Raw genomic sequence first — 18,922 nt, forward strand, 5'->3', positions numbered from 1 at the left:
AATTGTTAATCACAAATCAAACACAAAATAAGAATTCCAAATTACCTCTTGTAGTGTGCTTTAACATTGATCACGAATGTGAAAAATTCCATCGATTTGTTGTCAAGTAATTCCAAATTATGCTCTGATTCATGTAACATTGGGTTGGGGTTGATCGTTTATTTACGAATTATTATGTCTTTTTTTTTTGTAGTCAAGTACTACTTATGTTGTTGAGATATTTTATGATATTATAAATTGATGAGTTGCCTTTTATATATTGATGAGGATTCTATTGCGATATATTCAGTCAAGCTCTGACATTGTGTAAACTTTGAAGTTTTAAATATTATTTGATTATAATTTATGTGTGGTAACCCGTGTTACGAGAGTAAGATGTGTATGTTTTCATGAAGTGTGACACCCTTGTGTTGTATTTTAATTAATTTATTGCTTAATTATATGTGGAGTTTAGAAGAGTGTTACATTAGTGGTATCAGAGTCTGGTTGGTCGGTCCGGCTAGGTTGTATAATGTTGTTTGTTCCTAAGTACGCGACATGTGTGTGAAACACTGTCAATACTTGTTTGTTTTTCTAACTATTTTTTTCTAGGGGTGAGATTGAAAAAAGTAGGGGATAAGTGTTTGATTCTCTAAGATATTCAGTTATGAAGTGTTGTCTCGGTGTGCTGCTGATTTCAAAGGTGCAACCGTTGTTGGAGCCGTGCTGTTTCTCGAATACAAAAAGGGTATGAATTCAAGATTTATGTGTGCAGGTTGAGTCGAGATGTCTTTAAGGGAGAACGATCAGGTATTGTTGATGTTTTCTTCTCGGGGAGTGAGAGCAATGTGATGGTTAATGATATGTCAGTGGTGTGTAATTTCATGATGCTTTTCCTTAAGATATATGTGACATGCCTCCAGAGTGTGAATCTGGTTTTGATAAAGGTAAAAATAAGTTTGTTCTATTAACGAGTGGACGAGTCCTGTGTCGATGGCAGGAGGGACGAATCCCATCTAGGTCACTCGTGTCCCTCAGTATGATTTGTAGAGTATCCATCAACCATCTTTATTATCATCCTGTTACAGATAATGTTTGATTGAGGCATTGTATTTAGTAGCTACACCGTTGTCATGTTCCATACAACTCTTATTGGACATCTATTTAGTAGCTACACAGTTGTAATAATAGCTTTAGACCAAAATTTTATAGGCATCCATTTCTTAAACAACATGTACTTGATCATCTCCATCATAATTTGATTCTTTCTTTCGGATACACCATTTTTTTGAGGTGTATAGCCAACAACTAGCTGCCTCTCCACACCTTCCTTTTCACAAAATTTATCAAGTTCATTGGAGGTTTCTCAAAACTTTTATGGGATTGCTACTATGTTTCTCAATAAAAGCTTTAAACTTTTTAAATATCACGAATACTTTAGATTTTTGTCTAATAAATAAACCCATGTTATACGGGTCAAATCATCAAAGAATAGAATAAAATTCATATTTAGTGCATGAGATAAGGTGTTCATAGAACCACACAAATTTGTGTGAACCAATAGCAACAATTCTTTAACTCTCCATGTTCCTTCCTTAGGAGATGGTTGTAGATGGTGTTTTCCAAGTAAACATCCTTCGCATACTAAATGTTTTTGTTCAATTACTAGCAATCTGACACCATATTATTTTGAAAAAGCAAAGTGAGACATTTGTAGTTTAAATGTCCAAGTCTTTTGTGCCATAAATAAGATTCAACTTTTTCTTTAGTCATCAAGCTGATATGTTTCTCATAATTATGAGAAAATAGAAAGCTTATGATTTTGGTCATTTTTACAACAACAACAACTATTCTTTTTGAATAAAAAATTCTACACTCTTGATTCTCAAATTGAAGAGAATAAGCATTCTAAATAAATTTTCATCTAACTTAGGAACACAAAGAGTATCATGAATTATCTTACCTCCTTGATTTGTTGCAACTCCGATGCTTCATTTGCCTTCAACTTCAACATATTCCCCATTGTCCAATTTAACTTTGGAGTCAAACATGGGATCCATGCGAATGAAAGCATCTTTATCTCATGTCATATGATTGCTACATCCGCTATCCAAGTACCACACAATTTTATTCTCTTGAGTTGCTTTATGATAAGCAAAGAACAAATTGGCATCACTATTTTTTTTCATGCAAATGATATATATTGTTGATTTTGTAAGTGACAATCTTTCTACATATGCCCGAACCTTTTGCAATTATGATATTATGGTTTGCCTTTGTTCCAATAATATTTTTTTTCACGAGTTTTCTTCTTGCAAATGCCACACCATTTATTTGAACCTTCAAAATTTCCTCGTCCTCAATAGGCGTCTCTTCCTCTTTCATGGGAGTTTCCGCCTTTTCCTTGGCTTCTAGAAAATATGCCACCTCTAGAAGACTCACCATTATTTTGAAATATCAATTTCTCATTATTTAGTTAAATGGTAAGCTTGGATTGAAACACGCTTTCAACTGACTTTTCAGTGCGTTGTGACAACCTATGCTCATAGGATCTAAATGACCTCATCAACCCTTGGGTAGTTATGGTTAACAAATCCTTAATTTCTTTTATAACAACCATCATAGGATCAAAATTTTCTATCAATCTAATTAAAATTTTATCCACAATTCTTTGATATTCAATTGTATCTCCATGAAACTTAGTTTGATTCACCAAATCAGTGAGTCTTTTAAAATACTCATTCAAACTTATATTTTCTTTCATCTTTTCATACTAAAAATCTCTTTTTAGAGACATAAACTTGATTGTTCTCACCTTTGAATATCTTTCAAACTCTCATGTAGAATTTCTCATGCTTCTTTGGCTGTTTTTTCTCTCATAATTATTTGAAAAATGGTATTTGAGAATCCTCATTAAATCATTTCAAGAACTCCAATATCTATGATTTTTTTCTTCTTTTCTTTTTTGTGATTTTGTATATTCTGTTGCAGTTGCTGGTTCTTGATACCCTTATTTGTCAAACTCCAAGACATCCAAATATGTGAACAAAGTCTCCATTTTTATTCCCCAAAAATCATAATTTTCTCCTTCAAGTAAATGAATTTGGACGTTGATATAGGTAGAGTTGATGCTTGTTGCGACATTACTCGAGGAAGCCATGACTCTTCACCTTCAATCTCGTCTCTCTCTCTCTCTCTCTCTCTGTCTCTCTCTCTCTCTCCTTCTCTCTCTCTCTCTCTCTCTCCTTCTCTCTCTCTCTCTCTCTCTCTTCAATTTTTCTTTTTTTTCTTCAAGGATCTAAAGCTCTGGTACGATCTGTTGGTGTCTTGGTGGTATTCTAGACATGATTGAGAAATATATATTTTTTTATTTCCTTTTTTCTTTGTTATCTTTTAATGACAATTTTTTGGTTTACAAATGATAATCTCTCCCTATTTTTAAAATTCAATGGAGAGTTTGTCGCACGCTCGCGAAAAATGAACAGAGTCGCCACCAATATATTTATCCCATAAGGGAAAGGAATACCAGAAAACCTAACAAAGGAAGGAACAGGGTCTTGCGACCAGAGAATCAAGGTACGGAAGTCGGTTACGCGAGGGGAAGGTATTAGCACCCCTCGCGCCCATCGTACTCGATGGTATCCACCTATGTTTGTTTCTATCTAAAGGGTGTGTACTATGTCTATGTCTACATGCGAATGAATGCAAAATAAATACGGGGAAAAGAAGGAAATATTTACAAGTGTGCTCGTTCAAGCCCCGCGACTTGATGCCTACGTATCCTTTTCAGGAATCAGAGCGCCGTAGTTCGGCTCCATAGTTTCTGTTTGTTTTTGTGTTTTTTAGTTGGGCGGAGTTAACGCTCGCGCTCTTGCATAAGGGACAGCCTAGGATGCAATGGAGCAGAGATAACAATGCCCTTAAGAAAGGAGAGAAAGAGAGAGACTTTGAGCATTTCGAGGAGATCCCTAAAGCAAGGGAAACTCGAGTTACTCTATGGTTTGTGTTTTTTAGAATTTGGGAACTTACGCCCGAACGGAACCCTAAAGCAAGGGAGGTTCAAGCACTCGAACGTTCCCTAAAGCAAGGGACGTTCAAGCTTCCATTCCCTTTTTAAGAATTTTCACTTTGATTATTAATGTTTTAAGTGTTTTCTTGGTGTTTTTTAATGGGAGTTTATTTTGATATTTTTAGATGTTTTATGGTTGAAAAAGAAGAAGAAACTAGCCTAAGTATGAAGGGAATTTCTACCTAATGTTATCATGGTTTCTACCTAAGGTTAGGATTTAAAAGTAGCATGAAAAAGAAAGCGCTAAGTAGAATATTGAAAATAGCATGAAAAAGAACAAGTCAAAATATAGCACAAAAATGAATTAAAAGTACTATTATTCTTATGGTTTTTATGAAAGAAATTGAATTACAAGTCAAGTAAAAAGACTAAAAAACAAATAGTCTAAAACTAATATTTTTAGTGATTATTTTTATATGAAAGAGAAATGAATTCTAAAAATCAAGTGAAAAGGGGACTAAAACGATAAGCCTGAAATATATTTTGTATGAAACTTTTTCATGTCTAAAGTTACCTAAAAAATCTAACAAAATGTTAAGGATTTTATTGATTTTATAACCTAAAAAATAATGGGAGAACTATGTGAAAAAGGACCTAAATCTAATGTGAATCTAAAGGTGTCAGGGGTGGAATTTGAATTATAGTGGTGCTGGCAAAAGTAAGGGCGCAGGGCCCCAATCAAATCTGGCCCAAATACCTGTTTTTGTTATAGTTCCTTATGTCCAAAAAGAGAGTTACGGGCCTATGGGGGGGTGTATACAGATTCGGCCCAGGCGATTGTTTTGATCATATTTTTTGACAAAAGGAAGAGGATGTGTGACAGGCTCATAGGGGTGCAAAGAAGATTTTAGTGGCCCAAGAAGCTTTTGATCCAAGTTGATTTATTATTATTCAGAATTAGAGTAAAAATAAAAAACAATTAATTAAAAGAAAATTGAAAGGGGAAATTAGGGTAATACAATGTGACGATTCAGATCCCATCCTCAAACTCTCCTTCTCATTCTCTCGTCGCGAAGACGAACAAAACGGCGGCGGCGCAACCTTCTCTTACAAAATCTAACGGCGCGCCACCGTGAAACAATCGAAGCTCCACCTCCCTCGCACCTATCCCCTCCAAATTCGAACCTAATCTCAATCGATTTCACTTTGCCAATTCTCCATCTACGCTAGAATCTGAAAATCCTACGTCTACAGAATTCATGGGACATCAAACGCTATAATTAGGTGAGAAGAAGGTGAAATGAACCTGATTGAAGCTCGATGAAGAAAACAGAAGGCTAGAAGTTCCGCGCTTGCCGTTGTGCGAAATACGCGATAAGCAGAAGATTTCTTCAGATGATTCTTGATTTCGCGTGCCTCGTTCTTCCTTCTCCTTCCTTTACTCTTTCTTTGTCATGATTCGATTTCCGTTGTTGTATTGGTGTTGTAAGGCAGATGATGATGAACATTGTTTGTCGAACTTGCAGGTAATGATGATTATCGATGCTGATAGAAGATTATTGGTGATGATTGAAGCTGAAGATGAAAGTTGCAGAGGTGGTGATATGCGTTGGAGGCTCGATGAGAAGGTAAGACGAAGATGATGTTGTTGTTCGCAGTGACGATATCGATCGAAGAGTTGCGTGAAGTTGTTAGAGTAGTATGAAGGAGAAAATGGAGGTTCGTAGTTTGTTGATCGAAGAAGATTGAAGCAGGTTGTGATGGAGATCGAAATTGCCGCGGATCCAAAGATGTTGATGCCGAGCAATTGAGGTAAGCACCGAAGTTAGTCTTTCATTTCCTCTCTCCGATTCTTCTCTTTCTTCGTTTCTTGCGTTTCCGATGCGATGGCGTTGATTTGTTTTCAGATTGTTTTCAGATGGTGATGAAGAGTGTGGAGAAGATGATGAAGTTGCAGAGAGTGAGGATTGGAAGAGAGAAGAAGATGATGATGGTTATGAAGGTGGAGGAGAATGGTGGAGGTGAGAGTGTGGTGGTTATGGTGTAGGTGAAGGATGAGCGTGAATGAGTGTGGAAGTTCAGAAATTGTGAAAATGGATCCAGAGAGAAGATGAAAGAGGTGAAGAGTGAGTTATATAGAGGAGAGGGATCTGAGTTCAGTTAGAGAGAAAAGATGTGAGCCATTAGATTGAGTGAAGTGGTTATGAAATTGATGGTGAGATTGAGATCTGAAAAAGGTTAGTTACAAATTGGTTAAGTTCTGTTTTTTGGTTATGAAAGTTTGTTATAAATCTGTTAGGTTAGTTATATGGTGAAGTGAATTATTTTGTGATTCTGTTATAGGTTAGCTGGCAACTTGTTTTTCTGTTGAGAATTCTGTTTTACTGTTATGGCTGAAAGTTAAGAGTTCAGTTAGGCTAGTTAGTGTGGATGTTGTAGGTTTTGGCGAGGTTGCAGAATGGTGTGCACTGATGAACTGAATAACATAATGCCTATTTTTCTGAATCTTTTCTTCTGGTGTTGATGAAAGTTTGAACCGGGTAATTGAATATGGGCTGTTTTGTGTGTTAACAATTCTGAACTCTGGTTTTGCGGTTGATTTGCGGGTGGCATGCTGAACTGTTATGACTCCCTCCGATGTGAACTGTTTTTTCTGGTTTCGTTCCTAACTGCAGGTTCGGTTCTCATTTCATTTGGAGCTGCGGTTCAATTGGTTTTCTTTCGGCGCCGACTCGGTTTTTTTGTATAACACAGAGGCTGGTTTGTTTTCTTTGGATGTGTTATGTTGAATACTGTCAGTAGGAATTTCTTTGTTCAAGTCAAATTGCAAAGTATGACAGGTGTGTTTTAAATGGTTCTAAGCTATGATTTGATGCAGATTTCTTATGCTGTTTCTTTTGAATTATATGCAGGGCTGCCAATGAATGTATGGTTCACTTGAATTGGGTCATTGCAATGTTTCTGGACTGTTTTGGCTTGGCTGTACTTGCAGGTCTGATTTTTTCCAACTTGGAGTTGCTTGGTTTGGTTTACTGCAGCAGGGATGGAAATGGAATTGCGTAGCTGAATCGGGAATTTCTCTGTATTGATGCATAGCCGTTTGGGATCAGTTTCATTGTGAAGACCCCTTTTTGTGTGTAATTCTGTGAAGGATTTGAATGTATATTTGTATGGATTGTAATGAAATGTAATGGTATTGTATGAACATTGTATGAATTTTGATGATGTATAAAACTTTCTCCTGGCTGCTTATTTTTATATCTTGTGAACTCAATTGGACAAAACTTGTACAATGATGGCATATGTTACTCACTCCTTCGAACCTGCATTTTCTCTTGACCCTCGTTACAAATGGAGAGTGTAGCTTAGACCTTGAATATATGTATGCCATGTTTTCATTCAAAATGTTTCAAAGAATTCCTCATGCATTCTCTTTCTAACTCTATGAATCTCAAACATCTTTAACCCAAATTGGATTCAATCATGGACTTGAATGAATATCCTCATATAGGCTTTAATCCTCAAATTAACCATATCCTCAAATCTCAGGCATCAATGAATCCTTGCAATTAGATGGAGAAAGGTCTATAAATCGAACCCCAGTTACATGGTACAAGCGATCAAAGAAGCAATAAATGAGCCAGTTCGCGCACCTTAAATCACATTGAGAACCTGACCCTAATGATCCTTGATCCCATGCTTTTAGATGCTTTATTTAATGAATGCATGAATTATGTTAATGTCCTAATGGAGATATTTACATGAATGCAAAGTCTAAGCCAGTTAGAAATTAAAGGGTAGGACAAATTTGGGGTATGACAGCTGCCCCTATTTAATCGTCTTAAACCTGAAGGTGAGATTGGCGCTAGCCTTTCGAACATTCAAGGTAGAAGAAGATTAAATATCAAAGTGCCAGAAATTTGTCCTGAAAAGATGGTATGAGTGTTATTCTTATTTTTGTTTTTGTTTTGATATCTGTTGGGGAAAGAGAATTCTTGTTTTTCTGATGGAAAAATTTTATGGTAAAAAATTATGGATGAATGGTGGTTGTCAGGCGAGAACTGACTTCACCATCAGGCGAGGATCGAAAATGATGGAAAGGATTTGCCAGGGCGAGAACTGGAATTTGAAAAATTTTGCCAGGGCGAGAACTGGACTTTGAAAAAGTTTGCCAGGGCGAGAACTGGACTTTGAAAAAGTTTGCCAGGGCGAGAACTGGACTTTGAAAAAGTTTGCCAGGGCGAGAACTGGACTTTGAAAAAGTTTGCCAGGGCGAGAACTGGACTTTGAAAAAGTTTGCCAGGGCGAGAACTGGACTTTGAAAAAGTTTGCCAGGGCAAGAACTGGACTTTGAAAAAGTTTGCAAGGGCGAGAACTGGACTTTGAAAAAGTTTGCCAGGGCGAGAACTGGACTTTGAAAAAGTTTGCCAAGGCGGGAATTGGGCTTTGAAAAAGTTTGCCAGGGCGAGAACTGGACTTTGAAAAAGTTTGCCAGGGCAAGAACTGGACTTTGAAAAAGTTTGCAAGGGCGAGAACTGGACTTTGAAAAAGTTTGCCAGGGCGAGAACTGGACTTTGAAAAAGTTTGCCAAGGCGGGAATTGGGCTTTGAAAAAGTTTGCCAGGGCGAGAACTGGACTTTGAAAAAGTTTGCCAGGGCAAGAACTGGACTTTGAAAAAGTTTGCCAAGGCGGGAATTGGGCTTTGAAAAAGTTTGCCAGGGCGAGAACTGGACTTTGAAAAAGTTTGCCAGGGCAAGAACTGGACTTTGAAAAAGTTTGCAAGGGCGAGAACTGGACTTTGAAAAAGTTTGCCAGGGCGAGAACTGGGCTTTGAAAAAGTTTGCCAAGGCGGGAATTGGGCTTTGAAAAAGGTTTGCCAAGGCGGGAATTGGGCTTTGAGGAATGATTACCAGGACGGGAACTGGGGTTTTAGGAGATTTGTGATGTAGTAGCAGATATCAATCGGGGTTTGCAAGGACAACTTTTTATGTGGGGAAGTACCGTCGTCTTGATTGAGTGTTGATTTGTATTATCTGGCTTATGCTTTGTATGCATGTTTGAATTTTTCTATGGCGTAATGATCCATTTGATGGATATGCTACGCTTTTGAGGATGCAATGCTATATGCAATGGATTCTATATGCGAAGTGCCAAATAAAGGCGTTAGAGTGATGGTGAAGCATGCTCATTGGGGTCCGTTGCTTATTGTCTTGAGGTGCCAATATGAATCGGTGTTGGAAACCCTACAGTACCAAAGATTATTGGCAACTGCCTTGAGGGTTGGAATGTAGCTTTGTTGGGGAGGAAGTGACTTCATTTGACTTTCCCTACATCTTGAATTGCTTGGGGATGGTGAGCTTGAGGAGATTCCCTCGATTCAGCATGTTGAGGATGAGAAATTCAGACAAGGAGACCAGGTTGGGGGGAGTGGAACAAACTCCCATAAACTCATGTGCTTGGGGAGAGACCAAAGTTCCAGGAGAAATAAACTCCTATGATCGGGGAGAGACAATACAACTCAAGATTTTGCCCCAAGCTTCACGACCCATGAAGGAATTCTCCTCAAAGGGTCCTTGGAGAGATTTGTCGAATCTCGACGTAACTGCTCCAGATTGGTTGAACTCAAGAGAGATTCCTCGACTTGATTGCCCTAGATTGATCAAAGCTTGAAGAGATTTATCGACATGATTGCCCCAGATTGATCAAAGCTTGAAGAGATTTATCGACATGATTGCCCCAGATTGACAAATGGTGAATGGATGCCTCAGTTGACAGAGTCTTTACACAACTTGCCCCTTGGAGAAAGCAGCCTTTGAAGTGAATGGCTCATGGAATCGATCAACTTTTTCTACAGTTGTTCATTGTTTGATCTTCCTTGATGTCAAGTATTTATTCACAAGTAAAAGATATTTGTTTTGAAGATGATAATCCTAATGCAATGCTTATGCTAGCTTCGAGATCAAAGTTTATTGAAACGATGTTGTGACATTCAGTGTTTGAATTATTTGTCGTATCGATATCAACATAAATGGTAAGCAAACATCTAGGAGTCAGTTTTACACAACTTGCTTTTGAAATAAACCGTGCTTCAATTAGGTCTTTTAAGGGTTGTAACGTGGCCTGGTTCACGGTTTTAGAAAGAAAGGATTTAAGGCTCAAAGTCTAACCTAACCCACCCATTCTTCGTGATGTTCTCCAGTCCTAAGTTCAACTTAACCTGATATGAGCGTTCATCCTTCAAGAGGAGTTTGAGATGATTGAGGAATCAAATGAAGTTCTTGGACATGGCAGTCACTCACTTTCTTCTTTGGCGTCTGATCACACGACTTTGTTCTTTTAATGAGGATCTTTATGTTGTAATCCTCATTTTTCGCTTCTGCTTTGCTTTATCCTTTTTTGTTTCCCTAAATTTTGCCTGGACAAATTCTTTTGAATTTATTTTGAAGTCCAGCGGGATGCCTTAATTTTTGCCTAAGTCACTTGTTTTCAAGTTGGTGACTTAGCGGGCTCTTTTTTTTTTTTTTTTTTTTGAACAAGTCGTGTGATCCTGAATCTCTGATTTGTTGGAGGTAATTGTGATTGCCTCATTCTTTGATTGATGAGGGAGTACCATTGTGGTATTGAGTTTCCTCAACCTTTTGAAAGATAACCATTGTTGTATCCTTGGATGTTTACTCCTGATGAATTCTGAATGCTCGATCAGATTAATTGAACGCTACCCTGCCCCTGGGGTAAATGTGAGGGTTTTTTTTTTTTGTATAGAAAAGAAACTCCTACTTCAAGGCTCAAAGGGGTTAACGAGGGTCTATCTCCCTTATATCTCCGGTGTTTGGGGATTAGAAATAATGCCTGTACATCCTCAGCGGGGTTTTATTCAAAAGCACACAATTAAAGATGTTGCATTTTTATTATTTTTCATCATTCTCCTTTTGATGTTTTTTGCTTAAACCAGAGTTTGATATCGATAGACAGAAGGATATGAGTGAACACGAATGGATTGATTCGAAACTAGCATATGCAATGCATTTTTATTTTTATTAAAAACAAACAAGTTTTACATGGAAGAAACATCTAACAAAACAAGGAAAATTACAAATGAAAATGCAGAAATGAATTGATGATTGCCATAATTGAGGAGGCTTGACTCCGTCTGGACTTGTTGATCTTGACTACTTTTTGCAGTTCCTTCCAAACACTTCAGATTACTTCAAAAGAAAACTCCAACAAAGTCATCCAAGAGCTGTAAATCTTTGTGTTACTTTAGGGATTCGAGCAATGCGAGTGATGCAATGCTCAAGATAAGAGTACGTCTTGCTTATCCCTCGTGCGGGAGCCCCAAGCATAGTTGCTAGAGTGGTAATCGCCATCAAACATGGAGGAACCTTGCATGGCCGTCAAACTTAGAAAAGCTATATGTTGTGAGGAAAGAATTTGTTGATTCTGGAGACTTTCTGAAATCTTAGGCATTTATTCGAGCAAAGGAAGTCCATTCACCCATATGTTTCCTTCTTGAAGGGTTATATGCCTCCCATCAATCAACTGTTGTACTTTGGCTTTGAAAGCGTTGCAGTCCTCAGTTGAGTGCCCTGCTGATCCAGCGTGATATCCACATTGCACATTAGGGTCATACCCAGGTGGAAACGGTTGTGGTGGAGGCTTTAGAGATTTGGGAACCACCAATGAGCTTTGAACCAGATATGGAAGAAGTTTGCTATATGTCATAGGAATCTGGTCCAACGGAGCATTTCTTCGTTCCAAATTACTTCTAGGTTGGCGTTGATTCGGATGACCTTGTTGATGTGGAACACATTGCTTTTGTGGCAAATACTGAATCGGTTGTTGTTGGACCATCTGAGGTTGTTGATTGATAGTGGTGGCAAAGGCTTGTGGAATATATTGGCCAGGAGAAACTAGGACCATCTGATAGTTAGGAACCTGAACCTGAGGATAAGCAGGGACTTCCTCTTCTTCAATCTCAGAGATTGCGTTTGTTTCACTTTTCACTTCTTCTGTGAATTCGGAAACATTAGCAATATCCTGAATTTTACCCATCTTTAAGGCATTTTCAATTCGTTCTCCTACGACCACCAAACTTGAGAATTCAGAGGAAGCACATCCAACCATCATATTCAGATATGGATCTTTCAAAGTATTCATGAACATGTCTACAAGCTCTCGTTCCAAAAGTGGAGGTTGGACTCTGGAAGCTAATTCTCTCCATCTTTGTGCATACTCCTTAAAAGACTCATCTACCTTCTGAGTTAAACTTTGAAGTTGTAGTCTAGTAGGAGTCATGTCACTGTTGTACTTGTAATGCTTGAGAAAAGCCTCTGCTAATTCACCCCACGTGCGGATATGAACTCGTTCAAGTCTTGTATACCATTCAAGGGATGCCCCACTTAGGCTATCTTGGAAGAAGTGCATGAGAAGCTTATCATTTTCTGCATACGGAGCCATTTTGTTGCAGAATGCCTTGATGTGACTCATCGGACAAGTGGTACCCTTGTATTTCTCAAAACTGGGGACTTTGAACTTAGCGGGAATCTTGATATCAGGCACTAGGCACAAATCAATAGCATTTAAACCTGAGGAGCTTCGACCTTCTAAAGCCTTCAATCTTTCTTCCAAGAGATGAAATTTCCTCTCATTTTCCTCAATTGGGAACTTGAAAGCTTCGAGTTCAGAATCGTTCTCATGATGTGAATCCTCCTTATTTGGAACTTCCACGGGCACAGGTTTTGATCCTCCATTAGCAACAGTAGTCGGAGTACTATTAGCCAATTTAGCAACACTTTGTCTTAGCTCTTCTTGCCCTTGAACAACAACATGGAGAGTCTCAAAGAGTTGGGTCATCCTTTCCCCCATAGTATCCAAGTCCTTACGAAGTTCAACCTGATTCTGTTCAAGACGGTCCATGATTCTCTTCTGATTAATCCTCGTATGCTACAGATGTAGGGAAGTCAAAGGCGTTGATGAAGCAGAAATCTGGATTGAAAGGGACCCCAATTAGCTTCTGATGCGGAACCATGAAATGTATGATGATATGAATGCAATGTTTCATTTATGAGGGATCCTAAAGTCTTTTCGCACTTTCCTTTTTTCTTTTTTCTTTTGGAATCCAAGCCTTTTTGTATATAATATCTTTTCTTTTCTTTTTTCTTCTTTTCTATTTCCTTTTTTTTTCATTTCTTTTTTGGAAATAGACTTTAGAATTCCTCACAAATGAAGTTGATAAAACAATGATGTTATGCAATGCAAGCATGGGATCAAGGTTCATATGATCTGAGTAACCACCACACAATCCTCTGAATAACTGCTGTGAAGCTTCTGTACAGGCCAAGTGTCACAGGATCAAAGGTTCGACGCCTTTTTGAATACCAGAATATCAGGCACCATGAGAACAGACCAAATAAAGGTCCGACCTCAAATATGAAGAAGCAATGGTATGTAGGAGCCAAGGTTTCCTGTCCCACCCCAATCTCACGGGTATGAATTCTAGACACGGACAGGTGGTCCCTAATGGTCACTAGGGTCTACAGTTCCCATGGGGTACAAAGTGTTTGAGGCAACAAGGGTGCCAGACACAGTGTTCCATGAAAGAACCTCGCCCAGTTGTGGTACCCCATGTTGAACTCGATCGTAGCAAGGGCCACGGGAGTCAACATGAGCATCCACGCTAATCCTATGTGTCACTTGGCCTGGGTAGTGGGCCTTTTACCTCACACAAACCCCCCACCTGCAAAACAGAACAGAAGACCCCAAGGAACACAAAATATAATCCATATGTATGATGTGCAAGCAGAAATAAACATGATATGCAAGCAGAAAATAAACATGCAAACATATATACAAGATATAGACATAAAACAAATAAACACCCAATAAAATAAAACAAACAAAGGCTAGGATCGACTTGCTTATGTAATCCCCAGCAGAGTCGCCAGCTGTCGCACGCTCGCGAAAAATGAACAGAGTCGCCACCAATATATTTATCCCATAAGGGAAAGGAATACCAGAAAACCTAACAAAGGAAGGAACAGGGTCTTGCGACCAGAGAATCAAGGTACGGAAGTCGGTTACGCGAGGGGAAGGTATTAGCACCCCTCGCGCCCATCGTACTCGATGGTATCCACCTATGTTTGTTTCTATCTAAAGGGTGTGTACTATGTCTATGTCTACATGCGAATGAATGCAAAATAAATACGGGGAAAAGAAGGAAATATTTACAAGTGTGCTCGTTCAAGCCCCGCGACTTGATGCCTACGTATCCTTTTCAGGAATCAGAGCGCCGTAGTTCGGCTCCATAGTTTCTGTTTGTTTTTGTGTTTTTTAGTTGGGCGGAGTTAACGCTCGCGCTCTTGCATAAGGGACAGCCTAGGATGCAATGGAGCAGAGATAACAATGCCCTTAAGAAAGGAGAGAAAGAGAGAGACTTTGAGCATTTCGAGGAGATCCCTAAAGCAAGGGAAACTCGAGTTACTCTATGGTTTGTGTTTTTTAGAATTTGGGAACTTACGCCCGAACGGAACCCTAAAGCAAGGGAGGTTCAAGCACTCGAACGTTCCCTAAAGCAAGGGACGTTCAAGCTTCCATTCCCTTTTTAAGAATTTTCACTTTGATTATTAATGTTTTAAGTGTTTTCTTGGTGTTTTTTAATGGGAGTTTATTTTGATATTTTTAGATGTTTTATGGTTGAAAAAGAAGAAGAAACTAGCCTAAGTATGAAGGGAATTTCTACCTAATGTTATCATGGTTTCTACCTAAGGTTAGGATTTAAAAGTAGCATGAAAAAGAAAGCGCTAAGTAGAATATTGAAAATAGCATGAAAAAGAACAAGTCAAAATATAGCACAAAAATGAATTAAAAGTACTATTATTCTTATGGTTTTTATGAAAGAAATTGAATTACAAGTCAAGTAAAAAGACTAAAAAACAAATAGTCTAAAACTAATATTTTTAGTGATTATTTTTATATGAAAGAGAAATGAATTCTAAAAATCAAGTGAAAAGGGGACTAAAACGATAAGCCTGAAATATATTTTGTATGAAACTTTTTCATGTCTAAAGTTACCTAAAAAATCTAACAAAATGTTAAGGATTTTATTGATTTTATAACCTAAAAAATAATGGGAGAACTATGTGAAAAAGGACCTAAATCTAATGTGAATCTAAAGGTGTCAGGGGTGGAATTTGAATTATAGTGGTGCTGGCAAAAGTAAGGGCGCAGGGCCCCAATCAAATCTGGCCCAAATACCTGTTTTTGTTATAGTTCCTTATGTCCAAAAAGAGAGTTACGGGCCTATGGGGGGGTGTATACAGATTCGGCCCAGGCGATTGTTTTGATCATATTTTTTGACAAAAGGAAGAGGATGTGTGACAGGCTCATAGGGGTGCAAAGAAGATTTTAGTGGCCCAAGAAGCTTTTGATCCAAGTTGATTTATTATTATTCAGAATTAGAGTAAAAATAAAAAACAATTAATTAAAAGAAAATTGAAAGGGGAAATTAGGGTAATACAATGTGACGATTCAGATCCCATCCTCAAACTCTCCTTCTCATTCTCTCGTCGCGAAGACGAACAAAACGGCGGCGGCGCAACCTTCTCTTACAAAATCTAACGGCGCGCCACCGTGAAACAATCGAAGCTCCACCTCCCTCGCACCTATCCCCTCCAAATTCGAACCTAATCTCAATCGATTTCACTTTGCCAATTCTCCATCTACGCTAGAATCTGAAAATCCTACGTCTACAGAATTCATGGGACATCAAACGCTATAATTAGGTGAGAAGAAGGTGAAATGAACCTGATTGAAGCTCGATGAAGAAAACAGAAGGCTAGAAGTTCCGCGCTTGCCGTTGTGCGAAATACGCGATAAGCAGAAGATTTCTTCAGATGATTCTTGATTTCGCGTGCCTCGTTCTTCCTTCTCCTTCCTTTACTCTTTCTTTGTCATGATTCGATTTCCGTTGTTGTATTGGTGTTGTAAGGCAGATGATGATGAACATTGTTTGTCGAACTTGCAGGTAATGATGATTATCGATGCTGATAGAAGATTATTGGTGATGATTGAAGCTGAAGATGAAAGTTGCAGAGGTGGTGATATGCGTTGGAGGCTCGATGAGAAGGTAAGACGAAGATGATGTTGTTGTTCGCAGTGACGATATCGATCGAAGAGTTGCGTGAAGTTGTTAGAGTAGTATGAAGGAGAAAATGGAGGTTCGTAGTTTGTTGATCGAAGAAGATTGAAGCAGGTTGTGATGGAGATCGAAATTGCCGCGGATCCAAAGATGTTGATGCCGAGCAATTGAGGTAAGCACCGAAGTTAGTCTTTCATTTCCTCTCTCCGATTCTTCTCTTTCTTCGTTTCTTGCGTTTCCGATGCGATGGCGTTGATTTGTTTTCAGATTGTTTTCAGATGGTGATGAAGAGTGTGGAGAAGATGATGAAGTTGCAGAGAGTGAGGATTGGAAGAGAGAAGAAGATGATGATGGTTATGAAGGTGGAGGAGAATGGTGGAGGTGAGAGTGTGGTGGTTATGGTGTAGGTGAAGGATGAGCGTGAATGAGTGTGGAAGTTCAGAAATTGTGAAAATGGATCCAGAGAGAAGATGAAAGAGGTGAAGAGTGAGTTATATAGAGGAGAGGGATCTGAGTTCAGTTAGAGAGAAAAGATGTGAGCCATTAGATTGAGTGAAGTGGTTATGAAATTGATGGTGAGATTGAGATCTGAAAAAGGTTAGTTACAAATTGGTTAAGTTCTGTTTTTTGGTTATGAAAGTTTGTTATAAATCTGTTAGGTTAGTTATATGGTGAAGTGAATTATTTTGTGATTCTGTTATAGGTTAGCTGGCAACTTGTTTTTCTGTTGAGAATTCTGTTTTACTGTTATGGCTGAAAGTTAAGAGTTCAGTTAGGCTAGTTAGTGTGGATGTTGTAGGTTTTGGCGAGGTTGCAGAATGGTGTGCACTGATGAACTGAATAACATAATGCCTATTTTTCTGAATCTTTTCTTCTGGTGTTGATGAAAGTTTGAACCGGGTAATTGAATATGGGCTGTTTTGTGTGTTAACAATTCTGAACTCTGGTTTTGCGGTTGATTTGCGGGTGGCATGCTGAACTGTTATGACTCCCTCCGATGTGAACTGTTTTTTCTGGTTTCGTTCCTAACTGCAGGTTCGGTTCTCATTTCATTTGGAGCTGCGGTTCAATTGGTTTTCTTTCGGCGCCGACTCGGTTTTTTTGTATAACACAGAGGCTGGTTTGTTTTCTTTGGATGTGTTATGTTGAATACTGTCAGTAGGAATTTCTTTGTTCAAGTCAAATTGCAAAGTATGACAGGTGTGTTTTAAATGGTTCTAAGCTATGATTTGATGCAGATTTCTTATGCTGTTTCTTTTGAATTATATGCAGGGCTGCCAATGAATGTATGGTTCACTTGAATTGGGTCATTGCAATGTTTCTGGACTGTTTTGGCTTGGCTGTACTTGCAGGTCTGATTTTTTCCAACTTGGAGTTGCTTGGTTTGGTTTACTGCAGCAGGGATGGAAATGGAATTGCGTAGCTGAATCGGGAATTTCTCTGTATTGATGCATAGCCGTTTGGGATCAGTTTCATTGTGAAGACCCCTTTTTGTGTGTAATTCTGTGAAGGATTTGAATGTATATTTGTATGGATTGTAATGAAATGTAATGGTATTGTATGAACATTGTATGAATTTTGATGATGTATAAAACTTTCTCCTGGCTGCTTATTTTTATATCTTGTGAACTCAATTGGACAAAACTTGTACAATGATGGCATATGTTACTCACTCCTTCGAACCTGCATTTTCTCTTGACCCTCGTTACAAATGGAGAGTGTAGCTTAGACCTTGAATATATGTATGCCATGTTTTCATTCAAAATGTTTCAAAGAATTCCTCATGCATTCTCTTTCTAACTCTATGAATCTCAAACATCTTTAACCCAAATTGGATTCAATCATGGACTTGAATGAATATCCTCATATAGGCTTTAATCCTCAAATTAACCATATCCTCAAATCTCAGGCATCAATGAATCCTTGCAATTAGATGGAGAAAGGTCTATAAATCGAACCCCAGTTACATGGTACAAGCGATCAAAGAAGCAATAAATGAGCCAGTTCGCGCACCTTAAATCACATTGAGAACCTGACCCTAATGATCCTTGATCCCATGCTTTTAGATGCTTTATTTAATGAATGCATGAATTATGTTAATGTCCTAATGGAGATATTTACATGAATGCAAAGTCTAAGCCAGTTAGAAATTAAAGGGTAGGACAAATTTGGGGTATGACAGAGTTCTACATACATCTATACTCCATTCGTCTCATATTATAAGCAAAATTTACCTTTTTAGATTCATTGAATAATTACTGTATCTATTCTATATAAACTAGATACATTAATTATTCAATGAATCTACAAAAAGTAAAATTTATTTATAATATAGGACGAATGGAGTATTATAGATATTTCATACGAGAGAGAGCGAGAGAGATCTACGCACTTCTCTTTTACATTTATTATTATGACTTCAATAATCTATTTCTACATCTCTCTAGAACTCATTAATTAATTGATACATGAACTCACATTAGCCTAGGTATATGTTTTAAATGTAAGCATTTATTGATAGTTCATTACTCAACAAATTGAGATTTTTTTTTGAATATCCATTTTTAATTTTTTTTCTAAAATAACCATGTTTTCAAATAAATTACACAAATGACAAAAAATTGCTAAAAAATACACGTTGTCGCCAAGGGGGTAGCGATAACACTAGGCCTTTAATGAAGTCGCCGTTGGGCCTGGCGAGTACGTACAAAACTTGGCCCAAGTCGCCAGGGGTGGCGAAAACACCCTATTTATTTTTTTTTCAATTTTATTTAGTTAAATGATTTTCACTATATAAT

The 18,922-nt window shown here is 38.1% G+C and overlaps 2 long non-coding RNA genes across 8 annotated transcripts; both read left to right on the plus strand.

Moving 5' to 3' along the window:
• Window positions 1-5,016: 5,016 nt before the first annotated feature.
• LOC131606725 (uncharacterized) lies at window positions 5,017-7,221 on the plus strand. 4 transcript variants are annotated; one of them, XR_009284998.1, is made up of 4 exons: window positions 5,017-5,800; window positions 5,896-6,225; window positions 6,664-6,828; window positions 6,901-7,220. It is a non-coding gene; the product is annotated as an uncharacterized LOC131606725 (long non-coding RNA). The 4 variants fall into 4 exon arrangements; XR_009284997.1 differs by having other exon boundaries at window positions 6,664-6,819; window positions 6,901-7,218; XR_009284996.1 differs by having other exon boundaries at window positions 6,664-7,221.
• Window positions 7,222-15,512: 8,291 nt separating this feature from the next.
• On the plus strand, window positions 15,513-17,717 carry LOC131606727 (uncharacterized). 4 transcript variants are annotated; one of them, XR_009285002.1, is made up of 4 exons: window positions 15,513-16,296; window positions 16,392-16,721; window positions 17,160-17,324; window positions 17,397-17,716. It is a non-coding gene; the product is annotated as an uncharacterized LOC131606727 (long non-coding RNA). The 4 variants fall into 4 exon arrangements; XR_009285001.1 differs by having other exon boundaries at window positions 17,160-17,315; window positions 17,397-17,714; XR_009285000.1 differs by having other exon boundaries at window positions 17,160-17,717.
• The last annotated feature ends 1,205 nt before the right edge of the window (window positions 17,718-18,922 follow it).

Source organism: Vicia villosa, linkage group LG5, assembly GCF_029867415.1.
Source record: "Vicia villosa cultivar HV-30 ecotype Madison, WI linkage group LG5, Vvil1.0, whole genome shotgun sequence".
NCBI lineage: Eukaryota > Viridiplantae > Streptophyta > Magnoliopsida > Fabales > Fabaceae > Vicia > Vicia villosa.